This window comes from Stenella coeruleoalba (genome assembly GCF_951394435.1).
Source record: "Stenella coeruleoalba genome assembly, chromosome: 3".
NCBI lineage: Eukaryota > Metazoa > Chordata > Mammalia > Artiodactyla > Delphinidae > Stenella > Stenella coeruleoalba.
The window spans coordinates 91,607,561-91,634,202 of NC_137148.1; the positions used below are offsets into that span (position 1 = coordinate 91,607,561).

The 26,642-nt window shown below is 41.1% G+C and overlaps 1 long non-coding RNA gene across 1 annotated transcript in view; it reads right to left on the minus strand.

The window, feature by feature from the left end:
- Positions 1 to 4,372: 4,372 nt before the first annotated feature.
- Positions 4,373 to 26,642, minus strand: part of LOC307183172 — a 36,656-nt gene continuing 14,386 nt past the window's right edge. Inside the window, exon 3 of the long non-coding RNA XR_013827392.1 lies at positions 4,373 to 4,471. This is a non-coding gene — a long non-coding RNA (uncharacterized lncRNA). The remainder of the gene's footprint in view (positions 4,472 to 26,642) is intronic.

A 26,642-nucleotide genomic window follows, 5' to 3' on the forward strand; every position in this document is an offset into this window, starting at 1 on the left:
CCTTGGTTTAAACGCTGTGTCTAAACAGATGATCCCAAATCTACATTGCTGGCTGCTCCCTTGAGCTCCTGACTCATGTAAACAAACACGTACTTGATGTTTTCCCCCTGGATGTCACACAGACATCTCAGATTTTGTGAGTACAAAATTACACTTGATTTTCCTGCTCATTCTTGTTCCTTTGCCCATCCTTCCATTCTCAGTTACACATTATCACCATCCACTCAGTTGCTCAAGCCAAGTCATCCTTGATCCCTTCCTTTCTCTAACCAAATCCATCAGCAAGTGCAGACCATTCTACTTTTAAAACCTATCCCAACCTGTCCATCTCCCTTTATCACCTCTGCCAACATTACAGTACAAGTCACCATCTTTTGTTGCCTCGACTACTGTCAGAGCCTCCTGCTTTGCACATCTACTAAACCCAGTCTGCACCCGGAACCATGGAGTATAACATTCTCAATTCTGCACAGTCTGCTTCCATCCTACAATTCCAGCCTCATCTGGCTTTACTCTCCTCCTTGCCCACTCCCTTTAAGACCTTTATTCAGTTCTCTAATGTGTGTGTATCCTAGACTGAGTTCCCTTGAAATGACTTAGGGGCAAATTGGTAGTGGGGGGACAGGTCAGTGATCCAAAAGGAGTGAGGGCATGAGAAGAATGAGAAAGAAAAGGAGGGGAAAAAAAAAAAGCACAGTTTTGGAAATTGCTGTTGTGAGCAACATCTCTATCTTTTGCTGAGACCTCCTGAGAAGTGTACAGAATGTCTCCCAGTGATGTTCACCTAAAGGAGGGGAGGCTGAGACATTCATGGACCAGTTCCTGTGCCCTGCAGTTGAGGGTTGCCTGGTGGGGGTTGGAGTAGGGGACAGCATTAATACCCTGGCATTTTTAGGCTGCACTTGTGCCATTATCAGAGAAAGAAGAAAGATGCTCAGATGCTTGAGGTGGGTGGCTGTCGGATGGATATGAGTTTGAGCTGTCAGGGACCGTCCACCATAGCTGTGGCTGAAACAGAGGAGGGCTGAGAGGATGTAACATGGGGCACCAGAGGTGTCTCTGACTCCAAACTCTTTCTTGCATTGGTGACTTTGTATATGCTGTTCCCTCGGCTGGCCTTCTCCTCCTTCCTCTTTTGTGAGTAACTGGATCCCTTCCACAGCCTTAGGTCTCAGCTTAAATATCACTTCTTCAGAGTTGCCTTCCCTGATTTCCCAGTCTAAATTACATCTCCTTCGGTAGCCTCTCTCATAGCACCTTCAGTGCATGTGCCAGGAGCTGTGATCCTATATTTGTGTATTCAGTGTTGCATCTGTCATTCACACAAGAATGTTCATTTCTGTACACCCAGTGCCTGGCATTATACCTGGCACATAGTAGGTGCACAAATGACAAATGAATGAAGAAAAATTATAAACCTAAATGTGTATCCCAGAAACCTATCTCAAGTCTTTCTTTTGGCAGCAAAGACAGGGAGCCTGGTTCTCCATCAGCCTGCATCGCTGCGGGAAGAGTTCAGGTTTCCCGGGCAACAGTTGGACAATAGTGGGAGGAAATTTAAGGACAGCAGAGAAAAACAGGGAAGGATTCAACAAACATTTGTGGAGCTTCCACTGTGGGTTAAGCCCTGTCTAGGTGAAGGGGATACAGAACTAGTGAAGACACAGTACCTCATAAGGTGGTCATGGGGGCAGTCATAGAAACCTGTAAGTGGCAAAGTGATTGGAAGACAGTAAATACCGAGCAATGTGAGGCCGTATGATGATGAAAGATGCAACTAAATGTTTCTGAGGAGGCTTCCAGCCTTTTAATCAAAGGCATTCATAGTCAAGTGGGGCCAGACCAGGCGGGTGTGAGCATCTGAGGGAGATTCTTGAACTATTTAAACTCAAGGGGTACTGAAAATAGTTTTGCTCACAACTCTCCAGGGCTGCCCAGCACTTTGGAAGATAGTTTCAGATACAGAGCGCAGCTGTGCCGTTCTCAAGCCGGAGGGGAGAATGTTGGTTCCCTGCCACTTTCTCTGTGGTAAATACGTACCCATGTAGGGTTAAAATGGGCCTACTCTCCTTAGTCGAAACTTTCATGATTTAATAATTTCTTTTTTGTGGCAATAGCCAAAAATGAGTGGTAACATTGAATAAAATTTGATATAATTTATCTCTAAACTTGCAACTCAAAAAGTACATGTTTATATCAAAGATATTCTGTGGTAACATTTGCTTTAACACAATATCTATCTATCCCGTATCTACCAGTATGGGAGCTGAGTGGTAGAAAGACCCTGAGAATTGAACTCCTTCATCACGGTCCCAGGTCTCTCCTAACACCACTTCTCCTCAACTACTTCTCAGTGTAGATGCTCCATTCATGCCTAAAGTGTTCAGAACTTCTCAGGAATTCAAAGAGACAACATTCTGAAGGCACTGGCAGGTCACGAAGTGTAGTGGAATGCGCCAGGATCTGGGAACTGGGAGACCTGGTTTCTAGTTCAGGCTCTGCCACTACCCAGCTGTACAGCAGTGAGCACCAAGCCCTCTGGTCTGTTTCACCACCTATGACGTGTGGTCTGGCTTTTCAGATCTAAATGCACAGGGAAAACACGAGAGGCAGGACATTGTGTTTGGGCCTTAGAGCCAGACTATCTGGATTCAAATCCATGCAAATCAAAGCCACTTACTAGCTGTGTGACTTTGGGCAAATTACTTATCTCTCTGCCTATTTTCTCATCTTTAAAATGAACTAATGGTAGTTTCTGTGTCATAGGATAGTTATGAGGATTAACTGACTTTCTGTGCATGAAAAACACCAAGTAAGAACTATCTAAGTTTTTGCTAATATTGCTTATTGTAGCACTATTTGTAACAGAAAATGCTGGGCATAACCTAAGTACCCATCACTAGGGGACCAGTTACATAGACTATCAAACAAAGAATGAGGCACAGCTTGCATGTTACTGAAGATCTCCAAGTCACTGGTTAATTGAAAAAAGCAAGGTACAAACCAGGGAAGAGCCTGCCATGTGTGTGAGTCCATGTTTAAAGAGCACATATGGATAGAATTGGGCTAGTGTGTACATAGAATTTCTAAAAGGACATAGAGGACATAGAGAAACTCTTAACAGTAATCATATCTCAGGAGGAGACTAGGTGGACACAGGTTAAGAGGGACTTAACTTTCTATCTATGCCCTTCTACTTGAATTTGTTGCCCTGTGTGTGAGTGTATTTTTCAAGAAGCTAGATAAAAACAAAACAAAAAACGATAATGCTTGCTTTGTCTGTCTCAGAAGGCCATTTTGAAAAATAGATGTGAGATAATGTATCTAAAAGCATGGTGAAAATTGGAAAATGCTACATCAATGTAATGCATTATTAAAATAAGAGTGTTTGGCCTACAAGATCTAGAAGCCCTAAATGTACGTGGTTGCTGAAATAAATCAGTGTGGCTTTAGAGTATCTGCCTAACAATGGTAACTTTCACAATAGTATTAACAATAGTACCGACTAATGATAGTAAGTAGTATTGGGGTATTAGCAGCACCATGAGAGTAGTATTAGCAGCACCCAGGGCTCCAGAACTTTTCTTTCGGAAATCAACTTATTTTTCCATTTAAATAAAGGGTAAGGATCCCTCCCGAAGACTTTTTTCCTTTAGAGTTCTAATTATTTTGCAGCTTTGGAAAAACAAATCCAACGTTAAATTTTACAGTATTTTAAGTATTTTCTCCTTCCTCCCAAGATGTATAACCATTACGAAAACGTTCCTAAATTACATACCTTGCATCTTTCATTAGATATCCCACTGGTGAAAGAGATTTATTTAAATTGAAACTTAAAAAAAAATTAAAATCAGTAAGATATTAAACGTCAGGTTAATGTCTAAGGTGAGGATTATATGTATAAGTGTTTTGAAACCAGGCCTGGAGAAGAGAAACCAGGTGGGGATGAAAATGATGAGAAACTCTCCCTCCCCTGTCTCTCATTTCCCACAAAGTGGAAATTTTGAGTCAACCTTAAGAAAACATAGAGTTCCTGCCTTGTGGCTCGATTGTGAAAAGGGAGGTTGTATAATTGTGTACATTGATTCCACACAGCATACACAAGAATGATCCTCAAGGCTTCTCTGCACTGGGGTTTGTGAGCCTGGACACACAGCTTCAGGTTACCCGCTTTCCAGGCACAGGCCCTTTGGAACAGCTCCCAAACGTGAGCTTTCTCTTCCCTGTGCAATTTTGCAAGCAGGCCATCTCAGCTCATTCACCAGCCCCCAGCACTTCTGGTTTGTGGTTTCTAAGCACCCCCTAGGGTCCCTGACAACTCAGTTCCCATCTCACAGACCTTTGATTAGAAAGCTGCAGTGTGGCTTTGTGTACACCGCTGGTCCCATCCATCCGAACAGTTTCAAGTCTCAGGGGCCGTCCACTGGGAGCCGTGCTGGAGTGCTGCCTCTTTCCCACTCCTTCCCACATCCTGGAGAAAGAGAAGTACATCTAGGGTGACTCCATTTTCCTCCCCACTGCAACCCTCTAAACTGGACTGCAAAGAGCTGCTTTCCCCCAGCAGAGGACTCTGCTGGTCATCCTGATTTCTTCGGTTGTCTGGAGGGTAAAATGCAGAAATGATAGTTCATCCACTCTTTCCTGTTTCTCTCAGAAAAGCCCTCTTCCACGCAGTGGCTGGTGGGTGCAGTGACTCTGGCCCCTAGCTGCTCTGGGCAGCTTCTTACCCCTCCCCCCTGCCAAGGCCCCGACCATTTCTGCCTGCTGAGCTGCATGTCACAAAAACCTTAATCTCTCCAGATTTGGAGAGAAAGATTCGGATGCTTGAAGTAAAGTTATAAAGCATTCCTTTCCCCCAGTGACACAGGAATTCAATCACACGATCCTGCTGGTGTTTGGGAAAGGTGGCTATAAGAGAGGGGAGCCCTTGGGATGAGGCTGTGTTCCTAGGCACAGACTGCCTCTCTGGAGAGCCAAGGGAATACCTTCACCACAGTTGCCTAAAGGCAAGAGTGGAAACAAAGAAACCTCTGCCCTGGAAAAACAATTGGCTATTGGGCTCTGATTTTGACAGGGTTCTTCCCCCTTCTACTACAGCCGCCAGGACAACAGCTCCGGCCCCCCCAATCCAGAGCAGACATTCCTGCAGTCTGGGTAGCTGGGCAAGGAGACTGCCAATGAGCAGTGACAGGCAGCAGGGGACAAAGGTCTAACATTTAGTTCCTTTGTCCACTTTGGGGGGGCAAATTTTGGACAAGTTGCAAAAATATATAACAACGTCCACATTTAGGCTTTGAGGTCACAGAGATAATAATAGGTGATACCTTATAGTGCTCTCCAGCACCAGAGCAGTCTTAAGTTTGTCTTAAGTTTGTTAATAGTAAGTCATTTTATCATTAAAATAACCCTTGGAAGTGGTTGGTTTTATTACCATCCTCAGTTCACAGTTGTAGAAACTAGAACTTGGAAAGGCTAAGCAACTCAAGGAGGATCACGCATTCAGTAAGTTATCCAAGTACAACTGAAACCCAAGTATTCTGTGCCAGCGTCTGTAATTGGAGCCACCACGTTCTTCACCTTTCTCGGGGACTGCTGGTTTAGGGCTCTCTAAGGTTCCTGATCTTTGTTCTGTGGGATAGACACATGAGTAGTCTGGAGACAAAAGAGGCTACTCCTAGCTTTATGCAGGGCTGTTGACCAAAAGAACCCAATGTGTGGAAGAGTTGATGTGAATTTTGATTTTGATCTGAAAATGAAATGAAATGAAATAGAAGAAAAACAGGAAACACTAAGTAGGAAAGGAAGATGAAAAAGAGAAAAGGGGAAGGAAAAGTAGGTTTTATTCATTCATTTGTTCATTCATTCAGTTAATAGATGTCTTCGATGTGTTAGGCAATGTGCCAGACACTAGGAACCAATGGTTAGCAAAAAAATTTAAAAAAAAATTTTGTCATTGAGGAACTTGTAGTTTAATGGGGGAAAGTGACCGTCAAATAACCACATATGTAGATTTCACATGACAGCCCCTATTTAGTGCTACGAAGGAAAACATCTTGAGGCTCAAAATGGTATAATAGGGGACCTAGCCTAGTCTATCTCCTGGTTGAAATGTGTAGGGCAGAGGTTTAATACATTGCCCGTGTCAGGGGAAAGGTAGAGTTGATTCTGATATTCTTGAATGAATAAATCTTGCAGACATGATAGTCATCTTCAGTTTTCATTAGAGGAGCTTAGAAAGGGAACCATAATCGGTATGATCTTTTGCCTTTCAACTCTCCCCAATCTGCTCTAATTTTAACTTTATTTCTCCTGGTTCAGTGCCCCTTTCCCTGCAGTGTGCCTCCTAAATCACTTCACTTCCTCTTTAGTAACAGGTTCTCATCGGGCAACTGTCTATTGAAGCACTCATTTGTCAGTGATGCTGCTGTCACTCCCTGAGCTTTGCAAAAACACATGGGAGCCAGTTAGCTAACCTCAATTTCCCTTCAGCATTTGGTTTACCTCCAGAAGGTTTACCTGAACTCAAGGCTCCAATATTCTCCATTGTTTATTAAATTCATTCTCTCTTTAAATTAACTATAGACTCTGGCATTATCTTTTGCAATGCATACAGTAAATCCTATTTCTTCTAGTCTCCCTTCACTCTATATAGGAAAGCTTAGAACACTCGAAATTCTAAGATAATGATGTAAAACAACGAATTATACAGCAATCCGTAATATCTTATGTCATAGGTAATAACGAATTTGTATATCCGAGGTAACATTTATTTTCAAACTGTTGGTTGGGACAAAAAAAAATTGATTAGTTTATAGAACTTTAGCCATTAGGAGTTATATTTAGTTGAAAATTGAGAGAATGATTGTTATTTTTACCACTATTATGCTGTAACTGCTCTTTGCCAAGGACATTCTTCATGTAGATGTTGAATGGAGTCCAAAGTGGTGGGTCATTGCCTCCTGACATAGGCTTCTTGTGTTTGGATTTTGGGATTTACAGCCTTCGTGGGAGTCACCAGGCACCAGGGGGAAAAACACACATACTCAAAACGTATTCTCCTTTCCCCCTACACACAACCAGGGCATAAAAATAGACACCAGAAGCTGAGGGTGTATGTTTACTATTTCCTTGCAGGACACACTGGGAGCTCAGGCAAGACCCCCTGAGGAAGAAATCTCCTCACAGCAGGGTGCTGAGCCCAGCTCCTCTCCAAACACGAAAGGGCATTAAATACCTTGTTTTCAAAAGGATGTGTTTCCCTCGTTTCTGGAAATGTTTCCCAGCTGGAGGTGGCTGTGAGACTCTTTCTAGAATTTCCTGCTGTAGGCACTTGAAAGGCACCCTGGGTGACTGTCCTGACCCCTTTCAACCTGAGCTTTCACTTTGGGTCATTGCCTCATCCTGCCTGTAGCATCTTCCAGGAAGAGTCTTGTAGGGATTTCATTATCGAGAAATGTCAAGTGGAAACCAACGTTCAGATAGAAAGTGATACTTTCCTAAAGGAATAAGTCAAAGTAAGTACCATGCATTCTGTCATTCATTCAGGCACTATCTATCAAGCAGCACTATTCACTCTTCTAGGGCTAGAGGCTGGGGCATATACAGTGGGAAGCAAAAGAGCCCTGGGCTCTGTCCTAGTAGAGCACACCATCTACCAGGGAAGAGAGAGATGGATCAACATGATCCCATAAATAGATGAATACAACTGTGAGAAGTGTTGAGTGAAAGGCAGGAAGCCAGGAGAGTAGAGGTGGGTCGGGCAGGTCCATGGTGAACTCAGACCTGAAGAACATCATCCTTCTGTGCCTTGCACTTGGCTGGCTCCTGCCTTTGTCCATGCAGTCTGCTCTGGAACATGGACACCTAGTGGGGTAGGGATTTCACGGGGAGTAACTCATCCACGGAGGCTGGTATAAGTCTTTGTTTAGCACTTGGTGGATGACGCCAGGCTAGCTTCTTGTATCTTATGGAAACAGAGCCTGGGCTCTTAAAACAAGAGAAGTGTTGTTACAAATCTTTCTTGGCAGCATTTAAATGATTTCAACAGAGGATGTGACTAGGAAGTATAACTAAGAGTCATTCCATTTAACAGAGACTTTAACCACATCATCTCATCTGGTTCTCATGCCTGCCCCAAAGGTAGATATTCTTTTTATCATGCCCAGTTTTTAGATGAGGACGTAGGCAAGATTGTTGTTTCAGCTACTCATCCCTTCACGTCCCTTACTGTAACCCTTAGTACACTTTATTGTCATGACTTATTTGATTGTATGCTTCCCTCACAAGACCTTAAGCTTTATGAAGGCAGCTATAATCACCCCTATATCCCAAGAACCTAGCAAGTATCATACATAGAAATAATTGTTTGTTGAAAGAATAAACAAGTGAATGAATGAATTGTTACAAAGAAAATCTGTGTCCTGGAGGAAGAAAAAGACATTGAACTAATTTTCCAGTGGGATGTAACCAAACAAGACTACTTTGTCCCAGATGGGCTGGAATTCAAGACAACAATAAATGGAAGCGCCAACCCAATGTTTCTCATGCCCGAACTGAAAATCTGTAAAAGACACGTGAAAACACACAACACTTATCTTAAGCCTCTCCCACAAAATTACTACCTCCACCTCTGACTGTTGTCAGCCCTGCTGCCAAGAGACACAACGAGAACTCCCTGTCCCACTTCAATTTCCTGCTCTGCTTCATGTCAAGATAATCTCTGAGTATGGCTTTTTACATGTCGGAGCTGAGACAGGAAGTCCTGCATGGCTGTTTTAGAAACGTGACTTCAACAGGACAGAGGTAAGGTCGGAGCAGTAGTAGCTGCCCTGTGCCCTGTGCCCCTCCCCACCTCTCTTCTTCCTCTTTTGATAGAAAGAGGGCTCCCTCTACCATTTGATAGCCAGTTGCTGGGTATAATCCAATGCCCTGCCTGTCAGCACTGTCTTCCCCTTGCTTTTCCACTGGCGGGGGGTGGGGGTGGGTGGGTGGGGCGGCAGGGAAGGCATTTAGGCCAGAAGAATTAGCAAATAGGAAGACTTCAGGGGTCAATTTGTTATACTGATGAGACCGGGGATTGGGTATCTCTGAGTTTCACACTGAATCAGGTATTCACTGTTCTAGGCTTTTTGCTCCTGGATCCAAATCAGAGTAATGGTAACTTGAGAGTTAGGCCCACATTATTTCAGCTTGTGGCTGGCAGTACAATGCCCCCAGCTGTTATGCTACCACCTCTGTTATCACTCTTCTGGGGTGTTGAGTTTCCCACCCTGACAACTGTTCAAAGAACTTCACTTGAGTCAATTGTATGAAACCCATTTCATTGTTGCTAAGGCAGAGAGGATTTGGGGGGTAGGGCTGGATATGACGGGCTTAATGGTGCATTAAACGGAGTGAGGTTGGTGTGCTCCAGGCCTCACTCAGACTCCCTAGACATTGTTTTTATTTGAATGGGAGAGTTATCAAGACAAAGCTAACAGTAGAGATCCACAAAAAATTTTCTAAGTCCTTAATGATCCTATTTTAAATAATGAATACCTAGGGGAAAAAGACATTGGGGTCCACGTGGAAGAGGTCTTGAATTTATCTCTTCAAAGAAAATAATAGCAAAACAAAAATATGAGCATTTTAAATTTATCTTCTCCAGATTATCCACTATAAAAAATTAAGTTACACTGGAAGTAATCAATGTACCATAAGAGGATTTAGAAATAAAATTATAGTGACTGAGCTTCTGAATAGACCAGGAATCAGGAAAGCAGTTGCTAATCTCACTTCTGTCCCTTAACTACTTGTATAACTTTAGGCAAGTCACTTCCCTCCTTTAAACCTCATTTGCAAAATGGTGGGGCCGGGTTGGATAACTGGTGCTAGTTGCAGCAATAAAATTCTCTGGTTCAGTGAAATATTGTAAATATCGAAAGGAAGCCAGTATAATCTGTAGTTTTCAGTGAAGTGAAGTTGGCTTCTGAGCTCTCACTTAGAAGGAATTTTTAAACCACAGACCAGTAAGTGGCAATTTCAGTGAAACAATCTGCAACTGAATTTAAATGGCATTAAAAAAAATCCAATCCTACTGGAGTATGTCTGAGAATGTTGAAATGCACTGACTATTTCAACATGACTTTTTAGTAGTAGTAATATTAAATATTAATAATATTATAATAATATCAAAAAGAGAGAGAACTCTAGTAGCATTACTGTACCACAAAGAAACAAAACAATACCACCCATATTATTAGTCAGTGAGGGATTCCGTTATTTTCCAATGCCATTGCAAAACATGTGTTATCAAGAAAAGAATGTCAGCTGGAAACCCTGCTAGAAGAACTAAGGCGATTGGAATGTTGGAAGCCATGTCTCTAAGGATTCAGAAAGTAAGGCTCTTCTATAATTTTACAGAAAACAGTATTTCACAGGTGAGGTCCCTGATGTGCCTCAGAATCACCTTCACTGTAAAAGTGCACATCCTCAGGCTCCACACAGATGTATGGAATTAGAACTCTAAAAGCTGGACATTTTAACAAGCACCCCCTATGCAGAAAAAGACTTGAGAAACAGAGGTCTAGAAATGTACTTGGTGGGGGGAGGGGAAACCTTCTTTGCAGAAAATACCACAGTGGCCCTCTCAGAAGGAAGAGAATCATCCGGGTCCCTACAAATGAGAAAAGATGTTTTGTGTCAACTTATCAAAATCCAATTAGGAATAAAACTCATGAGATCCCTTTAGACTAAAAGAGGGCACAGGCTTGGGCACCTGCTTTGAACTTGGTATGGTGAGGGTGGCAGAGTACAGTGTTAAGAGCACTGGCTCGCAAGATGGACAGGCCTGGGCTTGGGTCCTGCTTCCGCTAAACTCCAGGCAAGAATGCAAGCTGGAATATTAGTACAGGTACTTAGTTTTGTTACAACCACCCCAGCACTGAATGATAGGATCTCAATAATTATTTATTAAATGTTTGTACTAGTTTCCTGTTGCTGCTGTAACAAATTACCGCCAACTTAGCGGCTTAAAACCAGAGAATTTATTCTCTTACAGTGCTAGAGGTCAGAAATCTAAAGTGGGTCAGCAGGGCTGCATTCCTTTTGGAGACTCCAGGGCGGAATCTGTTTCCCTGTTTTCCCAACCTCTGGAGGCCTCCTGCATTCGGCTCATGGCTCCATCCTCCATCTTTAAAGCCAGCAGCATGACACCTTCAGGTCTCTCTCTTTGGTTATCCCGTCTCCTTCTCCCCCTTTGGCCGTCCTGCCTCTCTCTTACCAAGGCTCCTGTGATTACCTTGAACCCATCTGGATGAGTCAGGCTCATCTCCCTATCTCAATATCCATAACTTAATCACATCTACAAAGCTCTTTTGCCGTGTAAGGTGATATACTCACAGGTTCTAGGGATTAGGAGGTGGATACCTTTGGGGGAGGGTTGCAGGACATTATTCTGTATACCACAACGTTGCGGAACAAAAGTTTCTTAAGGTCTCTAAACCTTTGGTTTTTCTTCTGTAAAATGGAGTTTCTGTAAGGATTAAATGGAGTAATGACTGTAAATGCACAATAAAAGGAAGGTACTTTGTTACACCTTCTCATTGTTCTAGAACTAGACTGCTTATAAGTAAGTGATTTAAATATACTGAACTCTTATTTATGTCCTTCTTGCTGATACTTCATTACTAGGGGTATAAATTTAAATTCAGAAGACCTCGGGACACTTTTAAGGAGTTCCTGCATCAGTCAGGGTTTAGTGAAGGAAACAGAAAACTCTGGGTATTTGAAGTAGAAACAAATTTTATACAGGGCGTTAGATAATTCTAAAACCATTGGAAGGGCTGGAGGAGCAGGGATCAGCGGCAACCACTGCAATACTGCGTTTAAGAACACACTGCTGTAGTGGGGCTCTAGCGACCAGGAAGCACTGCCATAGTGAACACAACTTCCTCTCCAGCCCCTTAAAGCTGGAGTCCAGAAATTCGAAGTCTGAGTCCAGCCACCACCTGCTTCTTGACACACTGAGACCTTGTTTGTCAGCAGAAAGTCACAGGAAGAGGCTCTCAGTCTCACTCCCAAACTTCAAATCAAATCAAAGTGCATCCAGTCACCAGAGCCCACGAGGCATCTAGAACTCTGGCATCAGGAGAGTCTGGAAAATGTAGATTTCAGTTTTCCAGCCTCTGCTGTGGAGAAGCACAGAGAATGAGATTGAATGCATGGTGAGCAGCACTCAATCAACCACATCCGAGTCAACCATATCCAAGCCAGTCTCTCCCCAGCACCGCACCTTGTTATTTGCTATTTGAAATATGTCCCTTGGAAGGAAGATCCCCTCTTATGACGTGCTGCACTGTAGGGCTTGAGAAACATTCTAAAACCCTTTCGATTGCAGCATGTAGATCTCAGAAGATATTCTTTTTTGTATTTAAAACGTCTCCTTTGGGGAAATTTCCAACTTTCTTTTCTCTAAGTATTATAGACTATGCAATGTATTTCTTAATTGAATACTTAAAAATATGTAACAATAAAAATTTGAAATACTGAAAAGCTAATATGGTGGGCTAGGAACTGTGAACAGCAGTCTTATTTAACAAAGGTCTGAAACACAGTAGGCGCTCAGTGAATACGTTTCCTTTCCTAAAACATGGGTTGGCTAGCCTACGGATCTCCCATGTTGGAACTGAGTTTGTTGAATGAGTTAAAATGCATACAGCTAACCTAAATAGTGAGGCTTAGTTATCAAAGCAGGGTCTGGTGCAGATTAACTATGATTAAATATGTACCTTGTATTAAGTGTGTTCTCATTAAGGATTCTTTCTCTGTCCGTCTAGTCCGCATATAGTTTCTGCCTACCAGAGGCAAAAATGGAGGGAACCCTTGGTTTGGGGCTGTTCGAAGCTCATTCAGCCATATTTCAGCCCCAAAGAACCTCCAACCCTACTATGTCACATGGTTTTGGCCCCATTAGCCTCTCTTGGTATAACCTTGAACATGGTGCACAATTCCTAAACCTTCTATCATAGTCTTGAGATGTATCAAAACAAAATAAAACAACAAAAGAGCAAACCATACGGGGTCCCTTGCCTTTGTTTTTCAAGGGAAGAAGTATCTTTTTGAACTACAGCACTGGAACTATCTGATATGAATTGGGAAATGACTACTCTTTGCAGAAACTAAAATTACTTTAGTGGCACCTAAACACACAACTACAAAATATCAACTTAGTAGCCTATGTCAAGCAAAGAAGATCTATATTTTTGGATTAGGAACATTACATTCTCTTCTGTTACACTAATTTACATAGATGGATGTCACCTTTAATACTATGTAAAGTGTAATTTCTATTTAATCATGTCCAATGCTTCATTTATTTAGATAGGTAAAGATGTCTCCTTAACCTCACACATTGGGAAGATCTTACACTGAACACAAAGCACTGGTTTTTCAGTGTGAAATGAAGTGCAAGTTTAGAGCATTGCAGCAAACCGTCAGAGCCCCTGCAGAACACCTTGGGCTGGTCGGTCAGTGCTGTGAGCAGTCTTCATGGCCTCCCCCCACAGTAGTGTGTATGGAAAGTCTTAGTAAATCTGGCTCTGTGAAAGCAACTGAGGGGCACGTTTTTTCCTGTGAATCGAATGAAACACCCCTCAGCAGACCCACCCACGGAGGGCCCCAGGAACAGCTGGGGGGAATTAAATGGCATTTATTCTTGTATTGGTTATGGCCACAAGCCAGGAATTCTATACCCAAGATGCACGCAGCCTCCAGCACACATGAGCAGCAGAATTGACTGTGACTGGAGCTCCACTCTCACTGTAGACAGGATGTGAATGATTACTTTTTCTATTAAAAAATTCCTGAAGGATATGCAGGGACTGTTTATTTTTTTGCTCTGGGCCTGGTTTTCCTGATACCCGTGTCATTCTCATGGGTCTACACAAGAAAGAGGAGAATTGCACAATTATGCCATAGATTCATATGACTCACACAACTAATCTGGTCAGAAATGTCCACAAGCATCTGGTCTCAGATGCGCTAAGTAATTATCTCATGATTTCATGTGACATTTTGAGCACTGGACTTACAGTCAGAAAGACTCAATATTATAAAAATATTATTTCCCTCAAATTAACCTGTAAGTTCATCTGGAAGATTAAATGTGCTGAAATAGCTGAGACTCTTTTGGGGAAAAAAAAAAGGAAAGACTTATGTGGTGGGGACCAGCCTTATCAGATGAAAAACATGCTATAAAGCTACAGTAACTTAAATGTTGTGGTATTAGGTGAGAAGAGATATTCAGATTAATAGAACAGAATAGACAAGACCTAATGCCTATGGGAATTGAGTATATAATAAATATTGTAATTAAAATCAATGAAGGTATAGATTGTACAGGAGGTTGTATTGGGACATTTGGAAAGAAATTAAGTTACAATGTTTCATTTTAGGATATACTACCTCTCTCTCACTCGTGTCAAGTCTGGATGGATTAAAGATCTAAACATTTAAAGATATATGAGAGACTAAAGAAAATATAGGAGAATTTCTATGTGTGTGTGAGAGAGAGATGTGGAAGTGGAGAAGTCTTTCTAAACAAAGCTCTAAATCCTGGAGTCATAAGAGAAGAAATGGCTTCATTTGACTCCATGAAAGTAGAATAGACAGTTCACAGAAAAAGGAATACAAATTCCTATATACATATAAAAACATGCTCATTCTCATAATTAAGGAAATGCTAATTAAGCATAAAAAGAATACTTTTTGCTTATCAGGCAACTTTTAGAAGTTTCAAAATAATATTGGTGAGAGAGTGAGGAAAGAAGGAGTATTTTCATATTTTGAAAGCATAATCTTTGATATAACCCTGATATAACCTTTGTGAAGGCAACTTGACACTATCAATCAAACTTTTAAATGCACATAACACTTGCCTAACAATTATACTTTGATATTATGGCAAAAATATGCCAAGATATTTATTGCAGCATAGCTTGTACAAACAAATATAATTGAAACAATCTAAATGTGCAAGGAAAATAACTAAGTTATGATGTATCCATGTGATGTAATGTTATCTAACCATTAAAAAAAGCCATATGTATCGATACATAAAGGTTACAAAATAGATAAATAAATGGAAAAAAAATTCATGATACAGAAAAATCTTTAAAACATGTAATAAATAAAAACATGATCACAGGTGTAAAATTTTCCAAAAATGTTATGTGGCTAATATAAATGTAGGCATATGCATATTATATTTTTTTCTGAAGTGAAAACTGTTAACAGTGATTATCTTTAGGGAGAGGATCCAGGAAAGGCAGTTTTGTGTATATGTGGATGGCAGGGGTTGAGGGTAGAGGTGAGGAGAAATTGGTAGGAATTTGCCATGGAAACGTTGATTCGAGCGAATTTATGATTTGTCTTGAATCCCAAGTTAAAGATTTGGAACTGGAACTGTAGGCAACAGTAAAACAATTACAGATTTTTAATAAATTTTATTTGAACTTTTGAATAAATATATTAACATAGTTCAAAATCAAAAGAAAAATAAATGATTTTTAGTGAAAAATTTTCCTCTTATCCTTGTCTTTCATCCTCCCAGTTTGCCATCCCCTCAATACAGGTAACCACTGTTATTTTTCTAGTGTTTCCTTCAGAGTTTCTTTATATTTTTATAAGCAAATATAACTATGCATCTTTTTGATATATTATGATAGCTATTTTTTTCTTTTTCATACAAAAGTTGGAGTATTATACATACTGATCAGCACCTTGCTTTTTTTTTTTTAACTTCAGGTTTGGGAGAACTTTCCATATCACTACCTACAGATATGCATTCATTCTTTGGTGCAGGTGCATAATATTCCATTGTATGGGTCACCAAAACTTAATTAGTCCACTTTTGTTGGCTGTTTGGATTGTCTCCAGTACTTTTCTACAAAATAATAGACTTCTTCGTACCCAAAGGGATAATATTTTAAAATTTCAAATTTCAGTACATCCAGGACATCAACCTTTTAGGATAGATACTGGCCATGAATTAACCAGTTGGGCTTTATTTGTTCCATAAAGCCAGTTGGGCTTTATGTGTTCCAGTTAAATATTAGCCCTGAGAAATCTTTTTGCAGGTAAACAAACAGATCTGTAGAATGTGTAATCTGTAGGATCCATAGATATATTCTCAGAAACATAATTGTTGGATTAAACGGTAGAGGTGTTTAACAAATACTGTCAAATTGTCCTGCATAGGAGTTATGCCAATTTTTACTCTCCCAGGCTCTTTCTTTTCCTACAACCTTGTCAGTAGAGTGTTACCACACTTTTGCTGATCAGATAACTGAAAAATGGCATCTCAGGATAGTTTTTATTTTCATTTTTCCTAATATCAATAAGATGAACAACTTTTCATATGTTTAAGGGACATTTTGGGGGTTTTTTCCTAGTGAATTGGATGTTTACCTCCTTTGCCTATCATTCTATGTTATTCTATATGTTGATGACTTTTTTTCCTTATTGATTTCTAGGAGCTCTGATGCAATAGGGAGATTAGTTTGTTGTCTAAGATATGAGTTACAATCCCCACCCCTCAGTTAATCAGTTATCTTTTGGCTTTATTTCTGGTGTTTTCATTCCGTGCTGAATTTTTTTTCCTCCCTTTACAGCTTCTTGATTTTAAGTCATAATTAGAAAGCCTTCTCCTACTCCAAGATTATAATAGAGTTCTCCAATGTGTTCATTTAATAGTAGTGAAGTCTTCACATTTAATTCTATGATCTACTTGGAATTTCTCCTGCTGCTAGCTAGGAGGTATGGATCTAACTATGTAGATTCATTGAAGATTTCTGCAGTTTGTCTTACATGACATCATGGTCATTTCCTGTAATGATGAATGATTTGCCTGATACAAAGTTTTGTGATGTATTTTCTACCCAATGTCTGACCACTCATAATTGGTATTTGTAGCAGACACTGCTGGCTGCCCAGTTGATAGCTATCTCCTCCATTTTCCTTGTTACAGAACCCTAACTTTGCTTGGGTGACTAGCCCTCCATGACGTGACTTAGGGTAAATCTTCCTTAACATAAGCCTGCCATTCCTCTTCTCAGGGACTGGTCTCAATGGTGGCTGTGACCTCTTTCTGGCCAATGAGATGTGGGAAAGTTCTGCAGGAAGGCCTCTAAGAAAGTTTTCTTCTGTCTTAAAATGAGACCAAAAAGGGAAAAAACAGTACTTCTTCCATTTTGTAAGGCATTGTCAGATTTACATGGGGCTCTAGGAACTAAGACAGCCACTTCCTATGTGTGAGACGAGCCAGCCAAAGGTAAAGCCGACTGCTATTTTTGGCAGAGCAGAACGATGAAAAGAACCTGAATCCTGGTTGGTGTCACTGAGCTATTGAATTCACCACTTTGCAGCCATTCTTCCTTTGGACTTCCTGTTAGATGAAAATAAATTTTCTTCATTGTCAAGTAATCAGCAGTGCGTTGTCTGTTAATTGTAGCATCCTAATACAGTGGTCCACAAGTGTTGCACATATCGTGAAATCCAGTCACACAAATACAAAGCACCTTTGACAAGAGTTCTTAACATTGTCTTCAGGTTGGTTACTCAGCCTCGCATATTAACGTATTTAACATGTCTCCTGGGCCAGCTCTGTGCAGCGCTGCCACAGCAGAGTTCTGACCAGAACGTTCAAGCAGGTGTATAAAAATTCACAACATTATTTTAAGTTTAAACATGCGATTTATACTCCAAGCAGAATTTTTTATAATTTCACTTTCCTGTATTTAATAGAGCAAATTATCGGTAATATAGTCACAATCAATTTCTGAAAAAAAATTTGAAAAAACATTAAACCATTTATATAGGGGTGTATCTTATTCCTTTTGCCTCAGGCTCCAACATGGCTTAGCATGGCATTGTTGAATCCTGTTTTTATTTAAAATTGTGCTCTTTTGTTCATTATTTATTTTTGCATTAATTTTGAGTTTTAAAAATATTGCATAAAAATAGTATTTTTCTTGATTATTGAGGGTTTTTTTTTGTGCTGCCTTAATTTTTGCACCTGAGGTGAGTATCTCACTGATGTTGTTCTAGTCCCAGGCCCTCTAGCCACCATGTCCCTGGGGCAGCACAACGTGTGCAAGGTTTCTAGATGATGTGGCCCGATTCTCTGCTGTCTAACTTTTGGGATTTACAGCCCCCCAATTCTAAAGATGACTCGTTTTCCAGAGACTCTCTGGTATGCCCCTCCTATTTTTCTCCTTGCCTTAGCATCTTCATGTTAGGAAAAATGCCCCCTGCACCCTCTATCCCCCACCCCCAAATCCCCACTGAATGAGCCGTAACAGCAATTCTGTGTGTGGAACTTTGAATTATGATTTAGAAATGCAAGAGCCAGTTGTTTATTTTGGATCAAGTCAGCAGATTGTCAGGCCCAAGGCAATATATGTAAAAAGCTCTTTGGAAGTTAAATTTACTTTATTATAATAGCAAGTGTTTTTATCTTTTCTAACCCATAGGCAAGTGAAGTATTTTCTGCAGTCAGGCTGGGACAGGAGACATTTTTGGATAAATTACCTCTTACTACACTCTGGAGACGTCGTTCACGCTGCTGCATCGGAACATGCAAGGAGAGGCTATTTGGCAGATTCTTCAAGTGGACAGAAAAGGAAATCGAAAGCGTCTTTCCTAATATAGTAGTCACTGAGATAAAAGGTTTAGATGAAGTGATATTTACATTCAGGCCCCAGATACCTTTTTAAAGATGGGATTCAAATTCACTGGTAAGTAGGATGGCAGAAATAAAAAATTGAAATTAGTGGGAAAATGTCAATTTCTCACTTAACAGGATTTAGAAATGTCTGTTTAGCATGAGGCTTAAAATGTGGCCATTCTACTATACAGCTTTTGTAGATAGGAGACAGCCCACGGCTCAGCTGAGACTTTGCGCTCCTGTATCTTCGTCTTCTTGCTGCTGCTGTCAGATTACCAGCTCATTAGTATTTAAATCAGCTCATAAATATTTCCTGGAAATTCACAGTTGCTTAAGCCATTTCCAGTTCTTCTTTAGTCTTATTTCAAGCCTTTGCTTTTTAGGCTGATAACATTGCAGGAGGGTGGATGTCATTACATATTCATCTTCCTGATGTATGGGGATGACAAAGGAATGGCGGAAGACCTCTTAGAGGATAAAGATGAGAAACAGAGAAAGGATGCAGAAGGAAATTTTACTCCATTTCCTTTGTACAAATACAATTATCTAATGATGGACCAAGGAAGTCTGTATAAAATAAGAACAGCCCCAAAGCATATGCCAATGCAATTTGACCTGAATGAACGTTTCTTTCACATACTCTTTAAAGGCTTTGAAACACAGATGAAACATTTCACTGGGGGCAGGCCCTGGATGTTCCCACTGGGGAGATGGCTGCATGTTACAAAACCTCTTCTGTTCAACATAAGAGCCGTATTTCTAATTATAAAATAATGATGACAGAGAAGGGCCAGTTCCATCATAATATTCTGTATATTTCTTAGCATTCTGCCAGAGTTCGACCCTAATACCCCCATACACTCCCAACAACCAGTCCTTTAAAATGTGTATGAATAAAATTTAACCAGTGACAAATGAGAGGAAAATAAATATATTATATTTCGTTGAATTTAAAGTGCCATTGCTTTTAAGCTCCATAATGGTATATATCCCAAAGAAAAAAGTGCTACTGATTAAAGTGGGACATACTATTGATTGTAAGTACATCCTGATTTCAGAGGTGTGAAAAAAAATGGGAACCAGTGGAATATGTTTATTTTAAAAACAGCTTGTTCTGAAAGAATAAAGATCATTTGGTAGCTACATTACTTGAAAGAATGTTGATAAAATAGTGTTAATCTCTTAGCAGGAACATCTACACTAAGAAGCAATGACCTTTCCAAAATCATATACTGGAGAGATGCAAGAAGCACAGAGAAGCAAAACTCTTGGGACGGACCCTGAGAGTTTGCCCAGGACAAGGGCACACCGATGGGGTCTTGTCATTGACAGTCTCATGGCATTCAGTCCTGTGCTCCAAATGTCTCCTAGAGATAAACTCCACAGTAAATAGAGACATCTGCCAGGCCCAGGCAATTAAGATATAATTTGGGGCTACAAAGCACCCAGTCCTATTAAACATAGTCTAGACAACTTAGCCTGTGATTTGAGACCCCACAAAATCTGGTCTGAAACTTTCTGTTTTTAAGTTTCCCCCCACCTCCAACTTTTCTATATGTAATCCATACTCTCACCAAATTAAATGATTGAATTTTCTTAAACACGCAGTGTATTATCTCAGTTCCCTGTCTTTGCTTATACCAGAGTTTCTCCAACGTGGCACTGCTGACACTGTGGGCTGGGTACTTCCTTTTTGTGGAGGGCTGTCCTGTGCACTGCGGGATTATCAACAGCATCTCTGGCTGCTGTCCACTAAATTCCAATAACACTTCTTCCCAACAAACAAAAAAGTCTTTAGACATTGTCAAATGTCTCTGGGGTTAGTAGGATAGAATCACCACTGGTTGAGAACCTCTGCTTATACCATGCTGGTCTAGGGAAAGAAAGAATGCAAACTTTGGTCTCAAATGTTCATGACCTGGTGGACATTTAAATTTGGTAGCCACTCAGCACCCGTTCTCTCTTTCTAACAACACCCCGTTTTCTTTGGGGGAAATTTCCTTTCCCCACTGTATGTTGACTTGATGGGACTCTAAGTCTTGGAGATAGTGTCTTGCCCACCCCTCTCCAAGTGGTGGACATGTGGAAGTGAGCTTGGCCAATCCAAAACTTCCTTTTTGTTTTTTTTAACATCTTTATTGGAGTATAATTGCTTTACAATGGTGTGTTAGTTTCTGCTTTATAACAAAACTTTCTGTTAGGACATGGACCATCTTAAGCAGAGTGATGGCAAAGATGGTAAATAATGTTGGCATAAACTGACTCCTAAGTGAGATGGTTGAGAAATCCCTGATCTCTTTGTATCTGTCCTAACTCCTATTAGGACGGGAGTTTTTTCTGACTTGGGTTTCTAGATTTCCATCCTCTCTATATCCCTCTAATAAATGATATTCTTGGTTAAATATGCCAGAGTTGTATTCTGTTGCTTATCTACAAAGGTGCCCAGTTGAGACACTGCTGGTGATTAGCTTTCTGTTTTCAACCAGTCTCTTAACATCTTCAAACCGGTATTTCTCTTCTGCAAATTGAAAGTAAAAGCTTTCAAATTTGCAAAAGATGTCCTCCCCACAATCTCTGCCTCTTTAAATCTAGGTTCTGTGTTAAGTTCTGGAAATGAATGAGATACTGCCTCCGCCCTTGTGGGCTCACTTTCTTCCTCCGACAAAATTAGTGGCAGGAAGATAACACAACAGAGCAGAAAAGCCATTCTGAGTAGAAACAGTAACTAGCAAGTCAAACAGTATTGGCTGAAACTGGCCTTTATCCTGGCCACGCCTGCATATCACTCCCTTTTGTGCTTACTCCTTGCTAAAGGCCTCCGTCCCTCCAGAGGGAAGAGAAGGCTCTGGTCAAGGAGCTATATGCACTCATTATTCTATACCCCCAGCCTGCCTAGGCTGCTGAAGTGTCTGAGATTATGCAGTACTGCTAGGTTAGCAGCGGGAGAAAATCAAAGAATTCAGGGTCAGCATTTTCTGTTTCTCATCTGACAAACAAGGTCAGGTACTTCTTTGAGCACTCCAGTTCCAATAGCTGGGAAATACAAAGAGACAAAGAGGGGAACGTTTTCCAGAAAGACTGGTGGTTAGGCACAAGGTGGGTTTAAGTTTTCAGCTTTTGTCGTGGGAGAGGAAAGTTCTCCTCAACCCAGGCTTCACCTTTTCAGAGTGGGGAAAAAGAATCTGGGGTGAGAGCCTCTTTTGTACTCCTTTGCTTCCTGAACTGAAGCAGATGCAGAATTGAGTTCCCCAGGGAATTAGAACGTCATTTTCCATCAATGTTTATGGCCATTAGTCCCAATTCTTACTATTTATCACTACGGCCAACTCTGAGCCTTGAAACAGATGAAGAAGAAGGTTGCACAAGCCAGTGAGAGAAATAGATGCTCTGGATTTCAGAGCCGAGAGAGCTGAGGTTCCGGCCAGAGGGGAACCTCAACTCAGGGCCTGTGAGTTCCTTTGTCTCTCCCCCAGCAACCCTTGGCCAGATAAGCCCTTTAAATTGAAGGCAGCCTATGTCTCCAAACACCTTTCTGTGTACCTTAATATTTCTAACTCTCCAGGGGTACGTATTTCAGTCTCTTTCCTTGTAACAAATTTCATAACTAATGTTATTCTGGTTAATGAAGCAAGAGGGTAACATTTATTAGAGAGAGCTGGGTGAGTTGAAATCCTAGACCCTGGGACAAAACCATGTCTGCTGGGCTGTCCCTCCTTTGTTAAGTTAGTAAGCACTAAACACTCTGTTGTATGAGGACTGGTTCCTTTTAGAAATGTTTAATGAAATATGGAACGCTCTCCCTGGGCAGAAGAAAAGTGAGACTTCGGTCCAGACCCCAGGTTTTCTGTGGGCTATCTTTACCTGCATGCTCCACGGTACCCTCGAAATCAGGGTGTCTAAAGATGGGCTTATTCATATACACACTACTATATTTAGAGCAGATGGCCAACAAGGACCTACCGTAAATCATAGGGAACTCTGCTCAATGTTCTGTAACAACCTAAATGGGAAAAGAATTTGAAAAAAGAATAGATACATGTGTATGTATAACTGAATCACTTTTCTGTACACCTGAAACTAACACAACATTGTTAATCAACTATACTCCAATATAAAATTTAAAAGTTTTAAAAATACAGAAAAAAAGAAACAAATGAGAAACTAGGAATAAACCAATGCTTATCAAAAAAAAAAAAAAAAAAAGGGCTTATATCATTCACCCAGAAACTTCTTTTCACATTTCTCCTCTCTTGGTGAATGGCACCATCATCCCTGTGGTGGCCTATCCAGACACCTGGGAGTCATCTTAGCCCTCCTTCTCCCACACTCCCCACCCACCTCACATTCCATAGGTCCATAAGGCCTGCCCATCTCTCAAAAACCATCATCTGCTCCTTATCTCTACTGCCCCTCCCTTATTTCAGGATTCATCTTTTCTCACCTGGTCTCTGACTGACAACAGATTTTTGGGGCTGCTATTTAGTTCTCCATCTGCTTTCCTCCATTCTATCCTTCAAATGGCTGCACTAGTAACCTTTCTAAAATGCAAACTCTCATGGCTTTCACTTGTCTAACGTCTCTGTGCCCCAGTGAGTAATCCAATTCCCTGGCACCAAATATGAATGGACTCCTGCCAACTTTTCAGACTCATATTCTGCCATTCCTTTTGTGCCAAGCACTCTGATCATACCAAACTATTTGAAGTTTCTTAAATGGTCCATGGCCTTTCACACCTTCATCCCTACATGTGTGCTCTCCATTCATTCATAAATAAACCTCTCTATTTCAGCCATATAGTGTTCCAGCATGGAGGACATATTTCTTTTGTCAGTACTTTGATATTCTCTTGGGAAACCACCTCCCATACTGTTTTTTCATGAGGCTAATAAGTTCCCCTTCTCCCTTCAGGAGTAGGACTCTGATCTATACTGGGCCAACTAATATCACTGGAATGGTGTGCCTCCCTCTGGGCCAATCAACACCGTCCCTGAGACTTTTGCTGGTTGCTAAGCTATTGGAACCTGGGGCTTCTCTTCCCCTTGTTTCTACAACCTGTGAGCCTGGAACGTTCCAGGAGCCGCTTCCTTTACTTGCAGCAGTCTTCTCCAGAGAGTGCTTTGGGACTCACTTTCATCTTACAATCCGATTCTATGTGTTTCCCATATTTTAAGGATACTTTACAATTGCTGGCTCATAGAGAATATTACATTTTGCTTTTCAGGTTGGTTTTAGATTTTTTTAAAAAATAAATCTTGTCAATTCTCTTATATGGTAATTGGCACATTGCCTTGTAATTACCTGTGTACTTATCTGTCTCTGGACTAGACTCCTTACGGATACACAATAACTAATTACCTCTCTGGCTGGCACTTGGTTGTCACTCATAAATGTTTGTTGAATCACCTACTAAACAAACAGTTGGCCTTGCATTCACCTTTCCTGGATGGTTCCAGAGATTCCAGTGCTTTTCAATGTACAGAATTTTTGTATGACCTTGTAATCAATTAAATTTTCATTCATCAAATATTTACTTCTTCCACCAGGATTCCATGAAAAAGTATCCTTCTCCTCCCTTGACTTCTGCTTTGGTTACTTCCTTTGGCCAATAGGACATAAGGGGACAAGATGTGAGCAGAGGCTTGGCAGGTGCTTGCCATCTCATACTTCTGCTTTTCTCCATGAGAAGAGCCTGCCTCAGGTAAGATGCTGGTTCAGTGAGGATGAGAGACACGTGCAGCAGATCTGGAGCCAACCAACAGCTTGGAGCCTACATAAAAAGTACTCCAGCTTACCCGTGGATGTGTGAGTGAGAAGTATTGATGCTTATTGTTGTCTGCCACTGAGATCTGAGTGGTTTGTGATGCGATATCATTGTGGCAATAGTCTACTGAAACACATCTGCATCAGAACTATCTGAGCACTTCTTAGGAATGAGATTTTTGAGCTCCACCCTAGACCTAATAACTAATCATCTCTAGGGTGTTTTTATATATCTGTATTTTACCAAGATCTCCAGGAGATTCTCATGCTTCCTACTGGGCTACAACAGTTATCACCATGTTATTTTCGTCGACATGGAAAGAGCAGTAGGTTAGCACCCACAGAACTGCTACATTTACCTACAGAAAAACTGTTCTGAGAAATTTGGGGCTGTAAAGAAGCCAGGAAGCAAAATTCCTCACTGAATCATTTAATTAAAGGGGTGGGAATTCAGAAACTTAAAGGCTTCTCGAGGTGATTTATAAACATAGTATTTCTCAAAAAGCTATCTTTGCACACACGTACCCAGTTAATATCTCCTGTTTAAATTTGAATAAGTTAAAACTAATTGGCCTACAGAACATTAATAATGACACAATATTAATTAAACATGTACTTAGTAAGCTCTTACTAAAAACAGCAGGCATTTCAGAAGACAATGGAAAAATCTAATATGTCAAAGAACTTCTATCTTAGTTAGGCATGTTCCCTCCATGTGCAGAGACGGGCAGTTTTAAGAAAAATAAGTGACACGGTACTTGCCTTCCAAATGCTTCCACGGGATGACTGCTATCATTTCTTTAGACACCTAGTCATCTTTCTCCCCATTTGCTCTCTTTGGAACCTTTGATTCCTGTCTCACGGAGAGTACTCTTTTCAGTCGCAAGACAAAACACTCTCTCTCCTCAACCTGAATTCAACCTCGGCACTCTCGGCCCAGCTTCCTTCTTTAGTGTACTTGTATCCTGCCCAGAAATTTCACCACTCAGCCACTACGCAGGTGAGCAAACTTCTGAATTCAGGTTCTGCGTTCAGTGTCCTAGTCTTACCTGGCCAGGAACAAGAAATTTCATAATGGACCTTTCAGGTCATGAGATCCATGGCTTAAGAAAGCATTTTCAGTAGTAAGTAGAATTAGAACATTGAAATCTGCAGGGAATCTCACTCTGTGATTCATAGGCAGTTGAAACAAGTATTGATTTGTGTTATTTGCTCATCTGAAGCTCATCTGCTAACCTCGGGGAATGGGTTACTCAAGTAACCTTTGGTCACTGATAACACAGAGCCCACAATATACTTCTTTCTCTCCCAGCAGTACAACATCATGTACTTAGCAAATTGCCCTGTGCCTTTCCTCATGTTACTCATCCTAACCAGGGTTTTGCCCTGTGAGACTTAAATTCGAAAAGACAGCTAAGCTCATATCATGATCATGGACATGATCATCTTACATGGACAATTCCTAATGGCATCAAACTTTGTGAAATGCAAGCATTTCTAGCATAAGAATTGTGCATTTGATACGTTGTTTTCTACCTGGAGTTCCCTAAAAAAATATTTAACAACCATTAAATGGGGGAACAGAAACAGTAAGCTTGTGGGCTGAACATCTCAGTAATTCTAGTCTGTGGATCAATTGGTATTGCTTGGCAGCTGTATTTTCATTACCGAGACATCCCACGACTGAGCATTCAAGAACTGCCAACAGCGATCCAAATGGCTTGGCTCAGGGGAACTTGCATTCCCTGCTGGATCTGCTCCTGGATGACGGTCTGGGGTTGGAATCACCACTGCCATTTGTCCTCTGAGGCAGATGCTATTGGTATCCCACACAGATCCTCTTTTTCTAGGCTGGAGCTCCCACCCCACTCCATTTGCTGCGGGTGTTGGCTGCTCAAAGCAGCTCACAGCTGCCTCTTTCTTTGGGCACCTGCCCTTAGCCAGTGGGAGAGTCCTTACCCACAGAAGCCAGGGAGGTTATGACGCCCCTCCAGGGAGGGTGGTCCGTAACCCGTGACTGACTGACAGGGTGTGGTATACAAGTCCAGCCCCCTTGCCTCAGGCAGAACAAACTGTGGTACAACTCGTGCTCCAGAGTTCTCCGTGAGGTAAGGCTGAGGCTAGACTTCTCCTGAGACAACACATCAGGTAAGGTACTAGGTGTTTTATCCAAAGGCCT